At 45.2% G+C, this 18,987-nt stretch overlaps 1 protein-coding gene across 6 annotated transcripts in view; it reads left to right on the top strand.

The window, feature by feature from the left end:
- The window catches only part of rerea (arginine-glutamic acid dipeptide (RE) repeats a), a 252,759-nt gene that overhangs the window by 2,367 nt on the left and 231,405 nt on the right, over nucleotides 1-18,987 (top strand). For 5 of the 6 annotated variants that reach the window (XM_045207290.1, XM_045207288.1, XM_045207293.1 and 2 more), the window contains exon 1: nucleotides 15,475-15,951. The exons of the other annotated variant lie outside the window; for it this stretch is intronic. The gene's annotated coding sequence lies outside the window, so the exon portion shown is untranslated. Of the gene's footprint in view, nucleotides 1-15,474; nucleotides 15,952-18,987 lie in introns of those variants that run through there. 6 annotated transcript variants of the gene reach the window in all.

Raw genomic sequence — 18,987 nt, 5'->3', positions numbered from 1 at the left:
TTCCCCACCCCTCCTCTCATCCCTCCATTCCCCACCCCTCCTCTCCTCCTCTCATCCCTCCATTCCCCACCCCTCCTCTCCTCCTCTCCTCCCTCCATTCCCCACCCCTCCTCTCCTCCTCTCCTCCCTCCATTCCCCACCCCTCCTCTCCTCTCCTCCTCCCTCCATTCCCCACCCCTCCTCTCCTCCTCTCCTCCCTCCATTCCCCACCCCTCCTCTCCTCCTCTCATCCCTCCATTCCCCACCCCCTCCTCTCCTCCTCTCATCCCTCCATTCCCCACCCCCTCCTCTCCTCTCCTCCTCCCTCCATTCCCCACCCCTCCTCTCCTCCTCTCCTCCCTCCATTCCCCACCCCTCCTCTCCTCCTCTCATCCCTCCATTCCCCACCCCTCCTCCTCCTCTCCTCCTCCCTCCATTCCCCACCCCTCCTCTCCCTCCTCTCCTCCCTCCATTCCCCACCCCTCCTCTCCTCCTCTCCTCCCTCCATTCCCCACCCCTCCTCTCCTCCTCTCATCCCTCCATTCCCCACCCCTCCTCTCCTCCTCTCATCCCTCCATTCCCCACCCCTCCTCTCCTCCTCCTCCCTCCATTCCCCACCCCTCCTCTCCTCCTCTCATCCCCCCACCCCCTCCTCTCCTCCTCTCATCCCTCCATCCCCCACCCCTCCTCTCATCCCTCCATTCCCCACCCCTCCTCTCCTCCTCTCATCCCTCCATTCCCCACCCCTCCTCTCCTCCTCTCATCCCTCCATTCCCCACCCCCTCCTCTCCTCCTCTCCTCCCTCCATTCCCCACCCCTCCTCTCCTCCTCTCCTCCCTCCATTCCCCACCCCTCCTCTCCTCCTCTCCTCCCTCCATTCCCCGCCCCTCCTCTCCTCCTCTCATCCCTCCATTCCCCACCCCTCCTCTCCTCTCCTCCTCCCTCCATTCCCCACCCCTCCTCTCCTCCTCTCCTCCCTCCATTCCCCACCCTCCTCTCCTCCTCTCATCCCTCCATTCCCCACCCCTCCTCTCCTCCTCTCATCCCTCCATTCCCACCCCTCCTCTCCTCTCCTCCTCCCTCCATTCCCCACCCCTCCTCTCCTCCTCTCCTCCCTCCATTCCCCACCCCCTCCTCTCCTCCTCTCATCCCTCCATTCCCCACCCCCTCCTCTCCTCTCCTCCTCCCTCCATTCCCCACCCCTCCTCTCCTCCTCTCCTCCCTCCATTCCCCACCCCTCCTCTCCTCCTCTCCTCCCTCCATTCCCCACCCCTCCTCTCCTCCTCTCATCCCTCCATTCCCCACCCCGCTAGCTAACGTTTAGCGTCAGCTCTACCTCTTCCAGCTAGCGTTTTTTCCACTGCACCCACGTCACATACATCTATGCTAGACAGCGTCTGGCTACATACATGGTAGTGGGGTGTTTCCAGGATGTGTATCTAAGATCAGAACAACAGGCCACAAACGCTCATAAAACATGCATTTGGCCGAGACTATTAATGAACAAGCATTTTAGTGCGCACACACACATCCTAACAAATATTTTTTTGCATGCCGATCTGCCACCTTAATACTCTTTATGCATCCATGACAACACAACATAAAACATGTTATTTCTTGTTTTAAAGATGCACTATGCAGAAATCGCTCCACCATTTCCTGGTTGCAAAAATTTTAATAGTTCGCCTAATTTCAGTTTATGTGACAAAACAAGCAATGGATAGTGTAGAGAATCATTGTACCATCTAAACCGCTGTGAAATAGATTTTCCATAACCAAAAATATAGTATTTTCAGCTGTTTGAAGGTGGTGTTCAAAACTGAAAGGAAAAGAAGCAAAAACTAAAGTTGAACGGGAAGCATAGAAATAGTGAACTTAGAACAGATATACAACTTCTTAGACTTCCTTTCAATGAGAATGACAGATCAGAAAAGTACATATTGCAGCTTTAGCACAGTACCGTTATCAGTACTGTACCTCTCACTATTTGCCCATTTGTCTGTGGAGATGGGAAACCCAAAGATGTGTTATAGACTTAGAGACAAGATGTGTCTTACAGACAATAGCTAGATGCCACACAGAAGCCACTGCTACTGCCAAGTAAACCCCTTTTTTAAGTCTCCCCAGTCAGCAGTGGACCGTTACATGTTCCCCAGTCAGCAGTGGACCGTTACATGTTCCCCAGTCAGCAGTGGACCGTTATATGTTCCCCAGTCAGCAGTGGACCGTTACATGTTCCCCAGTCAGCAGTGGTCCGTTACATGTTCCCCAGTCAGCAGTGGACCGTTACATGTCCCCAGTCAGCAGTGGACCGTTACATGTCCCCAGTCAGCAGTGGACCGTTACATGTTTCCCAGTCAGCAGTGGACCGTTACATGTTTCCCCAGTCAGCAGTGGACCGTTACATGTTCCCCAGTCAGCAGTGGACCGTTACATGTTCCCCAGTCAGCAGTGGACCATTACATGTTCCCAGTCAGCAGTGGACCGTTACATGTTCCCCAGTCAGCAGTGGACCGTTACATGTTCCCCAGTGGTCCGTTACATGTTCCCCAGTCAGCAGTGGTCCGTTACATGTTCCCAGTCAGCAGTGGACCGTTACATGTTCCCCAGTCAGCAGTGGACCGTTACATGTTCCCCAGTCAGCAGTGGACCGTTACATGTTTCCAGTCAGCAGTGGTCCGTTACATGTTTCCAGTCAGCAGTGGTCCGTTACATGTTCCCCAGTCAGCAGTGGTCCGTTACATGTTCCCCAGTCAGCAGTGGACTGTTACATGTTCCCCAGTCAGCAGTGGTCCGTTACATGTTTCCCAGTCAGCAGTGGTCCGTTACATGTTCCCCAGTCAGCAGTGGTCCGTTACATGTTTTCCAGTCAGCAGTGGTCCGTTACATGTTCCCAGTCAGCAGTGAGAGCTGTCAGAGTTGTCTTTAAACTTCTGCTGTGACTAATTTCACAGTCCACAGAAACCGACTTCACCACTGCAATGAAAATAGTCTCAAATCTATACATGTCTGAGCAATGGATTTTTATATAATTTCATATCCTATCTAAGTAATCTATTTTTTTTTAATAGTTTGGCTAGTGCGTCTCTTTCTGCAAGCTTTTGGACATGTTGTCTTAGCTGACGTCTACATGTGTCTGAATGATTTTCTCCTGGCTTTCTGGTTTCTGTCAACTGTCTGCAAAACACCATTAGTGACTACATAGTTTGCATATTTGATTCAAAATATTTATCAGATTTGAAAACATACAGTTGACTTTCAGGATAGATTTTCTCTGTCCCCTAGACATTTTCCAACACCAGTTATCATTACTATTATCATCATCTGTAAAGTGGACAGCCAGACAGCTACATATATTATTATCATAATCTGTAAAGTGGACAGCCAGACAGCTAGATATATTATTATCATCATCTGTAAAGTGGACAGCCAGACAGCTAGATGAATATTATTATCATAATCTGTAAAGTGGACAGCCAGACAGCTAGATGAATATTATTATCATCATCTGTAAAGTGGACAGCCAGACAGCTAGATGAATATTATTATCATCATCTGTAAAGTGGACAGCCAGACAGCTAGATGAATATTATTATCATCATCTGTAAAGTGGACAGCCAGACAGCTAGATATATTATTATCATCATCTGTAAAGTGGACAGCCAGACAGCTAGATATATTATTATCATCATCTGTAAAGTGGACAGCCAGACAGCTAGATATATTATTATCATCATCTGTAAAGTGGACAGCCAGACAGCTAGATGAATATTATTATCATCATCTGTAAAGTGGACAGCCAGACAGCTAGATGAATATTATTATCATCATCTGTAAAGTGGACAGCCAGACAGCTAGATGAATATTATTATCATAATCTGTAAAGTGGACAGCCAGACAGCCAGATGAATATTATTATCATAATCTGTAAAGTGGACAGCCAGACAGCTAGATATACTATTATCATCATCTGTAAAGTGGACAGCCAGACAGCTAGATATATTATTATCATAATCTGTAAAGTGGACAGCCAGCCAGCTAGATATATTATTATCATCATCTGTAAAGTGGACAGCCAGCCAGCCAGATGAATATTATTATCATCATCTGTAAAGTGGACAGCCAGACAGCTAGATATATTATTATCATCATCTGTAAAGTGGACAGCCAGACAGCTAGATATACTATTATCATCATCTGTAAAGTGGACAGCCAGACAGCTAGATATACTATTATCATCATTTGTAAAGTGGACAGCCAGACAGCTAGATATACTATTATCATCATCTGTAAAGTGGACAGCCAGACAGCTAGATATACTATTATCATCATCTGTAAAGTGGACAGCCAGACAGCTAGATATATTATTATCATCATCTGTAAAGTGGACAGCCAGACAGCTAGATATACTATTATCATCATCTGTAAAGTGGACAGCCAGACAGCTAGATATACTATTATCATCATCTGTAAAGTGGACAGCCAGACAGCTAGATATACTATTATCATCATCTGTAAAGTGGACAGCCAGACAGCTAGATATACTATTATCATCATCTGTAAAGTGGACAGCTAGATATACTATTATCATCATCTGTAAAGTGGACAGCCAGACAGCTAGATATATTATTATCATCATCTGTAAAGTGGACAGCCAGACAGCCAGATGAATATTATTATCATCATCTGTAAAGTGGACAGCCAGACAGCTAGATGAATATTATTATCATAATCTGTAAAGTGGACAGCCAGACAGCTAGATATACTATTATCATCATCTGTAAAGTGGACAGCCAGACAGCTAGATATACTATTATCATCATCTGTAAAGTGGACAGCCAGACAGCTAGATGAATATTATTATCATCATCTGTAAAGTGGACAGCCAGACAGCTAGATATATTATTATCATCATCTGTAAAGTGGACAGCCAGACAGCTAGATGAATATTATTATCATCATCTGTAAAGTGGACAGCCAGACAGCTAGATGAATATTATTATCATAATCTGTAAAGTGGACAGCCAGACAGCTAGATATACTATTATCATCATCTGTAAAGTGGACAGCCAGACAGCTAGATGAATATTATTATCATAATCTGTAAAGTGGACAGCCAGACAGCTAGATGAATATTATTATCATAATCTGTAAAGTGGACAGCCAGACAGCTAGATGAATATTATTATCATAATCTGTAAAGTGGACAGCCAGCCAGTACAGAAGATAGCCCTATTTGGTAAAAGACCAAATTCATATTATGGCAAGAACAGCTCAAATAAGCAAAGAGAAACGACAGTCCATCATTACTTTAAGACATGAAGGTCAGTCAATCCGGAAAATTTCAAGAAATGTGAAAGTTTCTTCAAGTGCAGTCGCGAAAACCATCAAGCGCTATGATGAAACTGGCTCTCATGAGGACCGCCACAGAAATGGAAGACCCACAGTTACCTCTAGAGTTACCAGCCTCAGAAATTGCAGCCCAAATGAATGCTTCACAGAGTTCAAGTAACAGACACATCTCAACATGTGATGGAGTGCTGCATCAGATGACCTGGCCTCCACAATCCCCCGACCTCAACCCAATTGAGATGGTTTGGGATGAGTCGGACCGCAGAGTGAAGGAAAAGCAGCCAACATGTACTCAGCATATGTGGGAACTCCTTCAAGACTGTTGGAAAAGCATTCCATGTGAAGCTGGTTGAGAGAATGCAAAGCTGTCATCAAGGCAAAGGGTGGCTATTTGAAGAACCTCAAATCTCAAACATATTTGTATTTGTTTAACACTTTTTTTGGTTGCTACATGATTCCATGTGTTATTTCATAGTTTTGATGTCTTCACTATTATTCTACAATGTAAAAATAAAGAAAACCCCTTGAATGAGTAGGTGTGTCCAAACATTTGACTGGTACTGTATATATTTACAAAAAAAAACATGGGGGATTAGAAATGATGCAGACAATTACCTTGATGGAAGCTACAATCTATCTGCAATATTAAGCTGATCTACCCCCTAAAAAAAAAGTACAAAAAATACAAATGTAATAATAGAAACAAATAAAATAATAAGGACTGGATTCAGTTGGACTGTAATTATATATATATATATATATATATATATATATATATATATATATATATATATATATATATATATATACCTTGATAAAGATGTATTTATTTAGTAGTGTTTGGGGTTAATTCAGTCTGGGTTTTGCACAGCAAGTGTGAGGCTGTAGTTCCTCAGAGTGGCCATAAGGTGGCAGAGTAGGAAGTTGAGTCAGGCAGAGGCTCTATGTGCTGTATCCTTTATCTCTCTCCATCCTCTCCCTCTAATCGGTCTCTCTCTCTCTCTCTCTCCATCCTCTCCCTCTAATCGGTCTCTCTCTCTCTCTCCATCCTCTCCCTCTGGTTGGTCTCACTCTCTCCATCCTCTCCCTCTGGTTGGTCTCTCACTCTCTCCATCCTCTCCCTCTGGTTGGTCTCTCTCTCTCTCCATCCTCTCCCTCTAAACGGTCTCTCTCTCTCTCTCTCTCTCTCTCTCTCTCTCTCTCTCTCACACTCTCTCTCACACACTCTCTCTCTCTCACACACTCTCTCTCTCCATCCACTCCCTCTGGTTGGTCTCTCTCTCGCTCTCCATCCTCTCCCTCTAATCGGTCTCTCTCTCTCTCCATCCTCTCCCTCTAGGCCGTCTCTCTCTCTCTCCCTCTCTATATTAATTTATCTCTCTCTCTCTCTCCCCTCCCTCCCTCTCTGTATTCATTTCTCTATCCCTCTCCCTCCCTCCCTCTCTGTATTCATTTCTCTCTCTCTCTCTGTGAAATGGAGCAGACAGATTATTGCTATCTGAACAGACAAGCTGGGAGATAGATGTGAGGCTAACCTCTCTCTGGAATCTAACCCCCAACTGACACAATTTCCTTTACATTCAACCTCATGTAATCCATTGTCAGTGTCTGTCTATCTGTTATGAGTTTTGGTGATCTCACTCCGGATGCGTCCAAAATGGCAGCGTATTCCCTATATAGTGCACTACTTTTGACTAGGACCTGCATAGGGAATAGGGTGACATTTGAGAGACAGCCTCACTCTGCCATGTGTACGGTTACATTCTGTAGCTAGAGACGTGATTGTGGTTAATTGGATCCAGAGCGTTGGATCAGACACATGCTGTTTATTTCTCCTTTTCTTTGTTTCAGCCAGAGCTCTGTGTGAACAAACATCCTCCTCTTGCAGGCAGGGCTCTTAGTGTGTCCCTCAAATGGCACACTATTCCCTATTTAGTGCGCTACTTTTTACCAGAGCCCTATGTGCCCTCTGGGTCCTGGTCAAAAGGAGTGCACTAGATAGGGAATACGGTGCCATTTGGGACGTAACCTCAGTCTCACCCCCTTGGAGAGACTTAAGGTGATGAACAGTCCCATTCCTCTTAAGGTGATGAACAGTCCCATTCCTCTTAAGGTGATGAACAGTCCCATTCCTCTTAAGGTGATGAACAGTCCCATTCCTCTAAGGTGATGAACAGTCCCATTCCTCTAAGGTGATGAACAGTCCCATTCCTCTAAGGTGATGAACAGTCCCATTCCTCTAAGGTGATGAACAGTCCCATTCCTCTAAGGTGATGAACAGTCCCATTCCTCTAAGGTGATGAACAGTCCCATTCCTCTAAGGTGATGAACAGTCCCATTCCTCTAAGGTGATGAACAGTCCCATTCCTCTAAGGTGATGAACAGTCCCATTCTTCTTAAGGTGATGAACAGTCCCATTCTTCTTAAGGTGATGAACAGTCCCATTCCTCTAAGGTGATGAACAGTCCCATTCCTCTAAGGTGATGAACAGTCCCATTCCTCTAAGGTGATGAACAGTCCCATTCCTCTAAGGTGATGAACAGTCCCATTCCTCTAAGGTGATGAACAGTCCCATTCCTCTAAGGTGATGAACAGTCCCATACCTCTTAAGGTGATGAACAGTCCCATTCCTCTAAGGTGATGAACAGTCCCATTCCTCTAAGGTGATGAACAGTCCCATTCCTCTAAGGTGATGAACAGTCCCATTCCTCTAAGGTGATGAACAGTCCCATTCCTCTAAGGTGATGAACAGTCCCATTCCTCTAAGGTGATGAACAGTCCCATTCCTCAGTGTGTTTCTGTGTTGCTGCTCTGAACTGCTCTTTTATTCTGCTGGGACAAATGTGGGACCTGTTTTAGCCTGGACAGAGACTGGGGCAGATGCTTGCACACAGAGACACACACACACACACACACACACACACACACACACACACACACACACACACACACACACACACACATTAGAACAACAACATATGTATCAGTATGTAGGTGAGTACAACAACATATGTATTAGTAGCTAGGTGAGTACAACATTAGAACAACAACATATGTATTAGTAGCTAGGTGAGTACAACATTAGAACAACAACATATGTATTAGTAGCTAGGTGAGTACAACATTAGAACAACAACATATGTATTAGTAGCTAGGTGAGTACAACATTAGTACAACAACATATGTATTAGTAGCTAGGTGAGTACAACAACATATGTATTAGTAGCTAGGTGAGTACAACATTAGTACAACAACATATGTATCAGTAGCTAGGTGAGTACAACATTAGAACAACAACATATGTATTAGTAGCTAGGTGAGTACAACATTAGAACAACAACATATGTATTAGTAGCTAGGTGAGTACAACATTAGAACAACAACATATGTATTAGTAGCTAGGTGAGTACAACATTAGAACAACAACATATGTATCAGTAGCTAGGTGAGTACAACATTAGAACAACAACATATGTATCAGTAGCTAGGTGAGTACAACATTAGTACAACAACATATGTATTAGTAGCTAGGTGAGTACAACAACATATGTATTAGTAGCTAGGTGAGTACAACAACATATGTATCAGTAGCTAGGTGAGTACAACATTAGTACAACAACATATGTATTAGTAGCTAGGTGAGTACAACAACATATGTATTAGTAGCTAGGTGAGTACAACAACATATATATTAGTAGCTAGGTGAGTACAACGTTAGAACAACAACAGTGGTGTTAATGGTTGTCCTTTAATTAACCTATGAGCAATGGCTTTTTCTTTCATTGCAGTGGGAAAGAACCTGTACTGGTTCATATTTCCCTACATCCACTTGATCAATGTTTTTACCAGATAGCTTCTCTTCTAACCAGCTGGAAAGATTGTTTACTTAACTACATTTCTTCACACTCAATAGTTTTACCAGAATGGCTGCTGTGTTGGGAGCAAGATCCCCTCTCCTGCGTTAGTTTGTGAGGCTTGGCTGGGACATGAATAAACACATGAATATGTTTCTTGGTTTTGGTTCAGAGTTGTACTGTGAGTGAGCTTGCCAAATGTGACTGTGAATGGCAAAGTAAAGGTATTGTGTGTTCCAAATGACACCCTATACCCTAAAAAGTGCACTACTTTTGACTAAAGCTCTGGTCAAAAGTAGTGCACTATATAGGGAATAGGGTGCCAGGGTTGTGGGTTCGATTCCCACAGGGGGCCAGTATGAGAAATGTATGCACTCACTAACTGTAAGTCGCTCTGGATAAGAGTGTCTGCTAAATGACTAAAATGTAAATTTGGGATGCAAACTATTTCAGCTCATCAAGACTGGGCCCTTTCCACTGATTACCTGAATATAATAACATTCCTTAGAATAGCTTCCCTTCCCCCTCGCATTTTTACAACTGTTAATAATGATCCCACTATAAATGCTTGGTTTGAAACCACAGTAATTAGTATGTGTGAATGGGGCTAGTTTCAGTCTTTGTCTAGTGGGGATTGTCTTAAAGCCTAGCTTCATTTTCAGCAAGGAGTCGTTTGCTACCACCGTGTACAGAGAGGGATCGTAGCATTTTATTCTGGTGTTGAGCTGTTGTTCTGTTAACTCCTGTTCAGTTCATGCTGACGGTCGACCACCATTTTGAATTGAAAATGTAGATCCTTTTTGCAAATCCCACTTGATTTCCACAAGCTTTACAGCCTAGCTAACCACATTTTTAGCTGATTTTTATTTTATCAGAAAGTACTTTATTTCTCTTGAATGGCTTTATTGTAAATGAACTTAACTGAGCTGTTTGTATTGCTGCCTCCCTGTTTTCTTTCAGCTGCCTTTGGGCCAGTCTGTGTTGTAATTAGTCTGGTAAGACTCGTCCTCTCCCTTCCCGTCTGGATTCCTAAACGAAACTTCTAAAGTAGCTCCTCTAAGACTCCATGAAGGTTGAAAGGGCAGGACTTAAATTATGAAGTGAAGCTTTTCCTGCCTGCCAACAGAGGGGGGGGCCTATCAGCGGAGACGGTGTGCGTCAAATAAAAATCGACGTTTATTGGTCGCGTACACATATTTGCAGATGTTATCGCAGGTGCAGCTAAATGCTTGTTTCAAGCTCCAACAGTGCAGTAATATCTAGCAATACAAAACAATACACGCATAATTCCAAAAAGTTAAAAGAAATGAATTAAGAAATGTCGGATCGAATCCAATTAACAACTCAACGTGTCTTAGCGTGCTCTGCTCTTTGTTCAGAGAGAGAGAGAACTGATATCATTCAGATGAACCTTGACTAACTTCCCATAAAATATTGTCTGACTGCACCTGGAAAACAAATTAATTGAAAGCTTATGGTAATCCAAGTCCAATGTATAGGCGTACATCTGACTGACTAGCTGTGTCTCAAATGGCCCTTTCTTCCCTATATAGTGCACCATAGGGCTCTGGTCAAAGTAGTGCACTATATAGGGAATAGGGTGCCTTTTGGGATGCAGACTGACTGTATTATAACACGTTGTAGCTACAGCGAGCAAGTTAAAGGTGCAATATGCAGAAATCACTCCGCCATTTCCTGGTTGCTACAATTCTAATAGTTCGCCTAATTTCAGTTTATGACAAAACAAGCTAGTATAGTGTAGAGAATCATTGTACCATCTAAACCGCTGTGAAATAGATTTTCAATAACCAAAAATATTGTATTTTCTGCTGTTTTGAAGCTGGTGTACAAAACCGAAAGTAAAAGACGCAAAAACAAAACTTAAGAACGGGAAGCATAGAAATAGAGCCCATAGAACAGATCTACCACTTCTTAGACCTGCTTTCAACGAGAATGACAGATCTGCAACTAACATTTCTATGTGAATTCAGTTGGGTCGCTCAAAAGGTTTTACATATTGCAGCTTTAAACTGTTACTTTGTTAACATTGAGTCGTGTGTTGGAGGAAAGCAAAGCCTCTGATGTTCCTCCCTCCTCCTCTTCTCTCCCTCCTCTCTCCTCCTTCTCTCCTCCTCCTCTTCTCTACCTCCTCTTCCCTCCCTCCTCTTCTCTCTCTCCTCTTCCCTCCCTCCTCTTCTCTCTCTCCTCTTCCCTCCCTCCTCTTCTCTCCTTCTCTCCCTCCTCTTCTCTCCTCCTCTTCCCTCTCTCCTCTTCCCTCCCTTCTGCTTTACAAAGCCGTTCTCTCTCTCTCTCTCTCTCTCTCTGTCTCGCTCTCTCTCTCTCTCTCTCTCTCTCTCTCTCTCTCTCTCTCTCTCTCTCTCTCTCTCTCTCTCTCTCTGTCTCGCTCTCTCTCTCGCTCTCTCGCTCTCTCTCGCTCGCTGTCTCTCTCTCTCTCAGTATCCTTTTCCCCTTCAACTTGTCTGCTCATCCCTGGTGAATGGATTAAATTAAGTTACTAGATCTGAGCTCGTAGGAGGCCAGGGGCCTCTGACCCTTCACTGCCAAGTCTGTCTGTCTGCATCTCAAATCGCACCCTATTCCCTATATAGTGCACTACTTTTGACCAGGGTCCATAGGGCTCCCATAGGGCTCTGGTCAAGAGTAGTGCACTATGTAGGGAATTGGGTTGCCTGACTACCCAGACTCCTTGCTCTGGCCAAAATGCTACGCCACGCCCACGGACGTTTGTTTCGTCTCCGCAAGGAGTCTGGATCTGACTCCCCGACCCTTCACCAAATGCGAAACACATTCGGCGGCAGTCTGATTGGTCCCAGAAACCAATGGGTTGGGCCAGAGCCAGAACACACGTGGGTGAAGCAGCGTTTAAAAGTACGTAATTGGCTTTGATACTGTGATTGGTTAGAGACGACCCAATCGCTGATGACTTTGGTTTCACCACAAACGACATCACCCAAAACGACATTCAATGATTCAGACTGAAGTGGGTAGCGAACGACAGAGCAGCGGAATAATTTAGTGTGAGTCGTCAGGCTAGGGAATAGGGTTCCAATTGGGAGGTAGTCAGACACTCAGAAGCTTGGCTCATCCACGTCACCTTTTCTGTTGTTTCAGCTATAGCTGACTTATTTGTACTGCCAAGCAGCACTTTCCCTCTCTTTCTCTCTCTCTACACACACACACACACACACACACACACACACACACACACACACACACACACAGTGTGAGGAGCATCTCCTCAGTACAGCTTGTATTTTCTCCAGTGAAAAACATTTCAAGTAAACATTTTGGTGCATCGGCAGCACTGCTTTTTTGTTAAGTCATTTTTTTTTTTAAATGAGAATAAGAGGGTACCGATACATTATCTTTGATGGCTGACACACAGGGAATAAAATGACTGGTCTTTGTCATTGCCACACGTCTGTTGAATTCTGTCTGTGACACTGTTGCTGGCTTTATGTGCCTACACTTAATGTCCACTTGTGTCTGAAGGATTTCTATGTAATATTGAAAATGGCAGTTGGTATATGAGTCTTTTGTAGTTCTTTACAGCTTGTGTGTTTTTGATTGCCCCTATAAGATATTATTTTCCCCCTGAAATGTAACACGTCATATATAATGTCTAATTTTTCTCTTTTGTGTGTAAAGCACAATCATGTTTGCGAGTCACATCCACTGAATTCAAACAATGGTACACAAAGTAACCCGTTTTCTTCACACGGGGAACAAGATGAGACAAGGCACTGCATCAGATGTAGTATAGCCCCCTACTCACTGCTCAGGGAGAAGGCATTGTGATGGGGGCTGTTGGAATAGATGTAGTCAGCTTCCCAGATGCATGCTGGGGCCTGTAGAATGTGGAGTGCTGTGACTGCACTGCTTGTCTCTTTTCATTACCTAGCGCTTAATGGTGGCCAACTTGACAGAGCCATGTGATAAACAGAGGAGCTGTGAAATCCTGGAGGAGGATGAGGGAGAGGAGGATGAGGGAGAAGGGGGGGTGGAGAGGGGGGGTGGAGAGGGGGGGGTGGAGAGGGGGGGGTGGAGAGAGGGTGGGGGGTGGAGAGGGTAGAGCCAGGGCCTTGTTAATTAGGCACCAAACAAACTAAAACTAAACTGAAACAGCAGGGACTACCTGAACTAGTCCACGTTTTGCTACACTCTGCCCTAAAGAATACAACCCTGGTGGAACCGCAATCCACAGCAGCCAGGGGACTCGCAGCAGTGTTACCCTCACTCTGTCAATGCCGTTTCAGGTCACACAAACCTACATAAAAGGTTAATGTTGTAAACTGAAACATGTCAGCTTTTTTGCATTTTCTCACTTAAATGGTGAGATGGGCTATTGCTTGGTTGAATGCATCTGTTCATTGTGTTTGTATAGATGGAGGGAGGCTATGGGTTTGGTTTCTGCTCTAGTTTTCAATTCTGCTTTGAAATGTAATCTCCATAGGGGAGTCAACCATGCATGTCACGCAGCGTGTGTGACTGGATCACAGGGGAGGGTTTTCTAGACTCTGGTCTGGGAACAGTTTACCACCACTCTGGTGGATCACAGGGGAGGGGTCTCTGGTCTGGGAACAGTTTACCACCACTCTGGTGGATCACAGGGGAGGGGTCTCTGGTCTGGGAACAGTTTACCAGCACTCTGGTGGATCACAGGGGAGGGGTTTCTGGGCTGGGAACAGTTTACCAGCACTCTGGTGGATTACAGGGCAGGAGTCTCTAGACTCTGGGCTGGGAATAGTTTAGCAGCACTCTGGTTGATCACCTTTTCAAAGGAGACATGCAACATGTTTTGTAGCACAATAAAGGACCTCCACACTCAACTCAGTAGCTATTGATCTGTAGTGCTGCCTCTCTGTAGTGTCCATTTTGGACAATGGGGTGGGTTATTGCTTGAGTTATTTTTATTTTGAGAAAATGAAATCACCTATTGTAAGGCATGTCTAACTTGACTCAGAGTAGGGTACATCGTTGTGTATTTGGCTGGGGTGGAGTGGGGTAGATTTTCACATTTGAATGAAAGGATTTAGGGCACGGACACACCAGGAGTGTTTGCCGGCAGAGAGTACTTAGCAACTCTGAACAGAGTGCAGGCCATAATTTGCAAACCTACACGTAGAATCGGGAGAAAATGTTGGCGTCAGACATACACCCCAGCAGGCGGTCCCTAAAACACGCCGCGCCGAACGAATGTCGAACCAGCAGGAAATGAATGTCAGACCGTCACTCGGTGCAATGTGTTTCCTCCTTTAGATTGTGATGACAAACAGGATTTGTTATTTATGAATTTTTTTTTTTTTTTTTTAAACAACGCAAAACATTGTATCCCTTGGAAGAATGGCACAGGAAAACCTTTATTTGGTTAATGACTGTATTAAATCAAACCAAATGGCCTTGCCAGCCAAATATTACTGTTGGACTTGTCGATGGCAGCTCAGCATTTTAGAAACATTTCTGCCTCTGCCACTCTGAATGGGCTGGAGAGTCTAATTAATTCATTATCTACAAATGCAAATGAGAGAGAGAATCGGCACCAAGCCAGAGAGCACACACAGGACACAGGATCCCTACATTACCTATTTTACATTTCCTCTCTCTGTCCTCTGCATGGTTATAACAATGATCATTCATCAAACACGGATATTGTAATTCCCTACTTAATGTCCCCCACAACGCTCATTGCAATACACCTCAACAGTAAACACGTAGGCTGTGAGCAGATGTATTTCCAATCTGTATATAGTTTAATAACAGTAGTTTATTGTATTCAGCCATTGTCTTCTCGTATTCATTTAGCAGGGCCGTCATGTGAAGGCTGGGGATTTATTGGTGTGGTGCTGTGTGTAGCAGCGAGAGGCTAGTCGGTATCATTGCCGTTTAAGTGAACGTTTGATCTTGCCGGGTAGTGATATGTCACATACTGGTGGTTGTGCTGTACATCTTGTTTACCGATGCATTTTTTTTCTCTTCCGAAAACACCATAATCCTCAACGGGTTACTATCAAAATCACCAACCTAACGCCCCCCCCCCATTGTCGTTCCTCGTCTCTCCTTTGTCCAGACCCGAACGTCGATCATTAGAATCCAGCCCATGTTTTTGTTTTCCTCGGTGTTTTAGTGTTGGGGGATGTTCCTAAACTAGTGTCTGGTTAAAGAAAGACTAGGTCAGCCATGTGGATGCGTCTGTTGAACAGCTGAAGGGGGCTACAGCCTACGGGGAGAGAGATCGTGTAGTGTGTGCATATGAAAGGGGGAGCGAAGGGGGAGGAGGGGGAGAGCGCGGTGTGTGTGTGGAAAAAGGAAGCAGAGCCTGTGAACGAACGGCGAACTCACTGATTTTCCCACCTTTTGGAACCAGAGCTCTCAATCCGAACAATATACTTTTTCATACGCGAGATATCAAGGAGCTACACCACGGCGAAAGGGTTAACGGAGGCAACCGTGTGTTTTCGGGAAAGGCTACCTCGGCGATTTATTACGTGATATACATTAGCAAAAAAAGTGAGCCCCAGGCAGGCCGTCTTTTGTTGAGGCAAGTGGCCGTTTGCCCGTGTAGCAGGCAGGCTAGGGCAGCTAAAGGATAAAGTGTCTGCCTGATTATTGTTTCAACCCATCTGGTTTCTTGGACTTAGCCCAGGACACGGGAGTTCATTCGACGGGGTCATCCTTGGGGACGGGTTGCGTTTTTGAAGTTGTTTGCGGTGGTTACTTTGGAACTCCAGAATCATCAGACTGGCGGGTGAGTAGCTGAATACAGAAATATAAAATAACGTGTGGGGGGCCCTGAGCGAAGCAGGGGGGGATGTGGGGGGGAGAAAGAGATTGATTTGTTGGCGAGCGTTGGGACGAGTTAGGAGATTAAAACACCAGTTACATTTTGTCGTTTTTTTTTTTTACTACAGGTGTTGGTTGCTATTACGATAATACAGTTACAGTTTTACTACAGTTACAGGAGTTGGAAGGGGAAGCGCGTGTGACCTACAGTCAAATGTTTTTGTATGTTGTAGCGAGCTGAAAGTTGGCTGCAGTGTTGTACAACTTGGCTGTTCCACTGAGCACCCAGGAGAGAACCGACATGATAGTAACCCCCCCCCAAGACTGTACTTTTAACGGGTTTTAAACCGTTTCAGATTTAGTGAAAATGGGATAAGCTTATTGTGTTTACTATCTACCGGATAGGTAGGCAACTTTTGAAGCTCAAGGTTTTTCAACCAACTGCTAATCATAAGTATTGACGTTTCACAATGATCCAATTTGTATACACACAGTGTGACTGATGTGTGAAGTACAAATGAAACTGAAAAACGATTACTGTAATAAACAAAGGGCCTACCATTTCTTTTGGGGGGGTAGGGGGAATCCCCAAACAGGCCTAACTGTTGATGTGAAGTTTAATATTGAACATTGTTGTTTACAGGTCATTGGAAGCAGGATAGAGGTAGTAGGTTAATCGTATATCTGCTTTACCAGATACATACTCAAATAGATAAGATAATGACTTTATCGTCCCCATTGGGGACATTTCGTTTGTGGCTTTGTGTACATGAAAGCATCATCAAGCATACAAAGACAAGACATACAAGATCCACTGTTTTAACTGGTTTTAACAGTTGTAGCCAACGGTATTTTTCAGTGATCTGTTTCTATTGCCACGTCTCTCTTCCGTTTACACGCAGGTGTTCGGCGATGCAGATAGCTAATTAATACAGGTGGTCCCCTCTACGTGGAAATACTGCCGTGTGGGAAGCCCAACCCTGTCAATGTGTGTATTAATTTAACGTTTTGTTTCTATGAAAGATACCATTTGTATGCTTCCTTAACACGCATCACTTGCGGTACGGTTTATGTTCAGACTGAGCATCGCGTCCGTATAGAAGACGCCATCGTCCAATGACCCTTATGTGCCATGTAATGGAACAGAGTCATGATCAAGGGCTAGGGCAGGGTTCTTCAATTCCGGTCCTGGAGGGCCGAAACACTTCTGTTTTTTTATTTCTACCTAGTAGTTAATTGCACTCACCTGGTGTCCCAGGTCTGAATTAGCCCCTGATTAGAAGGAGAGGATGGAAAAACAGAGGTGTTTCGGCCCCCCAGGACCGGAATTGAAGAACCCTGGGCTAGGGTGATTCATAATGCTTTAACTGGTGAAGATGGACCAGTACATTAAACAGACTCCCTCACAGCAGCCCTCCCTTCACTGTGACCTGTGTGGCCCCAGCACATGCAGCTCTCCCTCCCTCCAGACTGTGACCTGTGTGGCCCCAGCACATGCAGCTCTCCCTCTCTCCAGACTGTGACCTGTGTGGCCCCAGCACATGCAGCTCTCCAGACTGTGACCTGTGTGGCCCCAGCACATGCAGCTCTCCCTCTCTCCAGACTGTGACCTGTGTGGCCCCAGCACATGCAGCTCTCCCTCCAGACTGTGACCTGTGTGGCCCCAGCACATGCAGCTCTCCCTCTCTCCAGACTGTGACCTGTGTGGCCCCAGCACATGCAGCTCTCTCCAGACTGTGACCTGTGTGGCCCCAGCACATGCAGCTCTCCCTCCCTCCAGACTGTGACCTGTGTGGCCCCAGCACATGCAGCTCTCCCTCTCTCCAGACTGTGACCTGTGTGGCCCCAGCACATGCAGCTCTCCCTCTCTCCAGACTGTGACCTGTGTGGCCCCAGCACATGCAGCTCTCCCTCTCTCCAGACTGTGACCTGTGTGGCCCCAGCACATGCAGCTCTCCCTCTCTCCAGACTGTGACCTGTGTGGCCCCAGCACATGCAGCTCTCCCTCCCTCCAGACTGTGACCTGTGTGGCCCCAGTACATGCAGCTCTCCCCTCCCTCCAGACTGTGACCTGTGTGGCCCCAGCACATGCAGCTCTCCCTCCCTCCAGACTGTGACCTGTGTGGCCCCACTGTAGGGCAGAGAAAGAAAATAGTAAGAGTGGGGGTGGGGCCTAGCCTGAGATTTGAACCAGAGTATTAGGTCAGACCTAGACAACAGTATTTGTCTTGTACTGTTATCTGGGGTGTAAACATTAGTCCGAACCTTAGCAAACAGGTGCAAACTGAAAACGTTTTGGACAGATTCACGTAGGTCCCTCCCCGTTTGCTTCCTAGTGAACACCCCACAGATGTTGGGCATAGTATGTAGGGGAAATTATTGAACATATGCCTACGTCAATGGATTTGAACCAGACAACGGCTGTGTGTGTCTCGTCCTGTAGTAGACTGCAGACATCTTATCTGATGGTTAGGCCAGGCCTACTATGAAGAGGAAGTGATTGTTGACTTAAAGCACTAAAACTGGTCATACTGTACTTGATTACCATGTGACTAGAGTGCAGTCAGTAGGTTGAACCTCAGGATATTTGGATATACTGACTGACTAGGCCTCATAATACAAAGATTGCTTTTAGATGAGTTGTTAATCAAATCAAGCAGCGGAATTAGCTACGTCTGCCTTGTCTAGAAATCACTGTCTAATATGTAATGTGTTTTTTTTTCTCACTTAGTTTTTGAACGTGTGTCCGTATGAACTCTGTTAATGAGGGCATAGTTAGTCTAGTAGATGGTCTTGGCAGTCTGTCCCGAGTCCACAGTGTTTCCTGTGGTACAGCAGTCATATTGTCTGTCTGTCTGTCTGTCCCCTGTTAGCCTGCTAACTGAGCAGTGATCTCTATCAGCCTCAGTCTAGCTGAATGATTCTGATGTGATTAATCCACTGTAGAGGAAGGAGGAGGAGAGCACTGAGTGCGTCCCAAATGCCACCCTATTCTCTTTTA

This window comes from Coregonus clupeaformis, chromosome 24 (genome assembly GCF_020615455.1).
Source record: "Coregonus clupeaformis isolate EN_2021a chromosome 24, ASM2061545v1, whole genome shotgun sequence".
In the NCBI taxonomy this organism is placed as follows: domain Eukaryota; kingdom Metazoa; phylum Chordata; class Actinopteri; order Salmoniformes; family Salmonidae; genus Coregonus; species Coregonus clupeaformis.
Note: the sequence above shows the minus strand (reverse complement) of the source record. Positions and strands in the feature narration are given on the sequence as shown.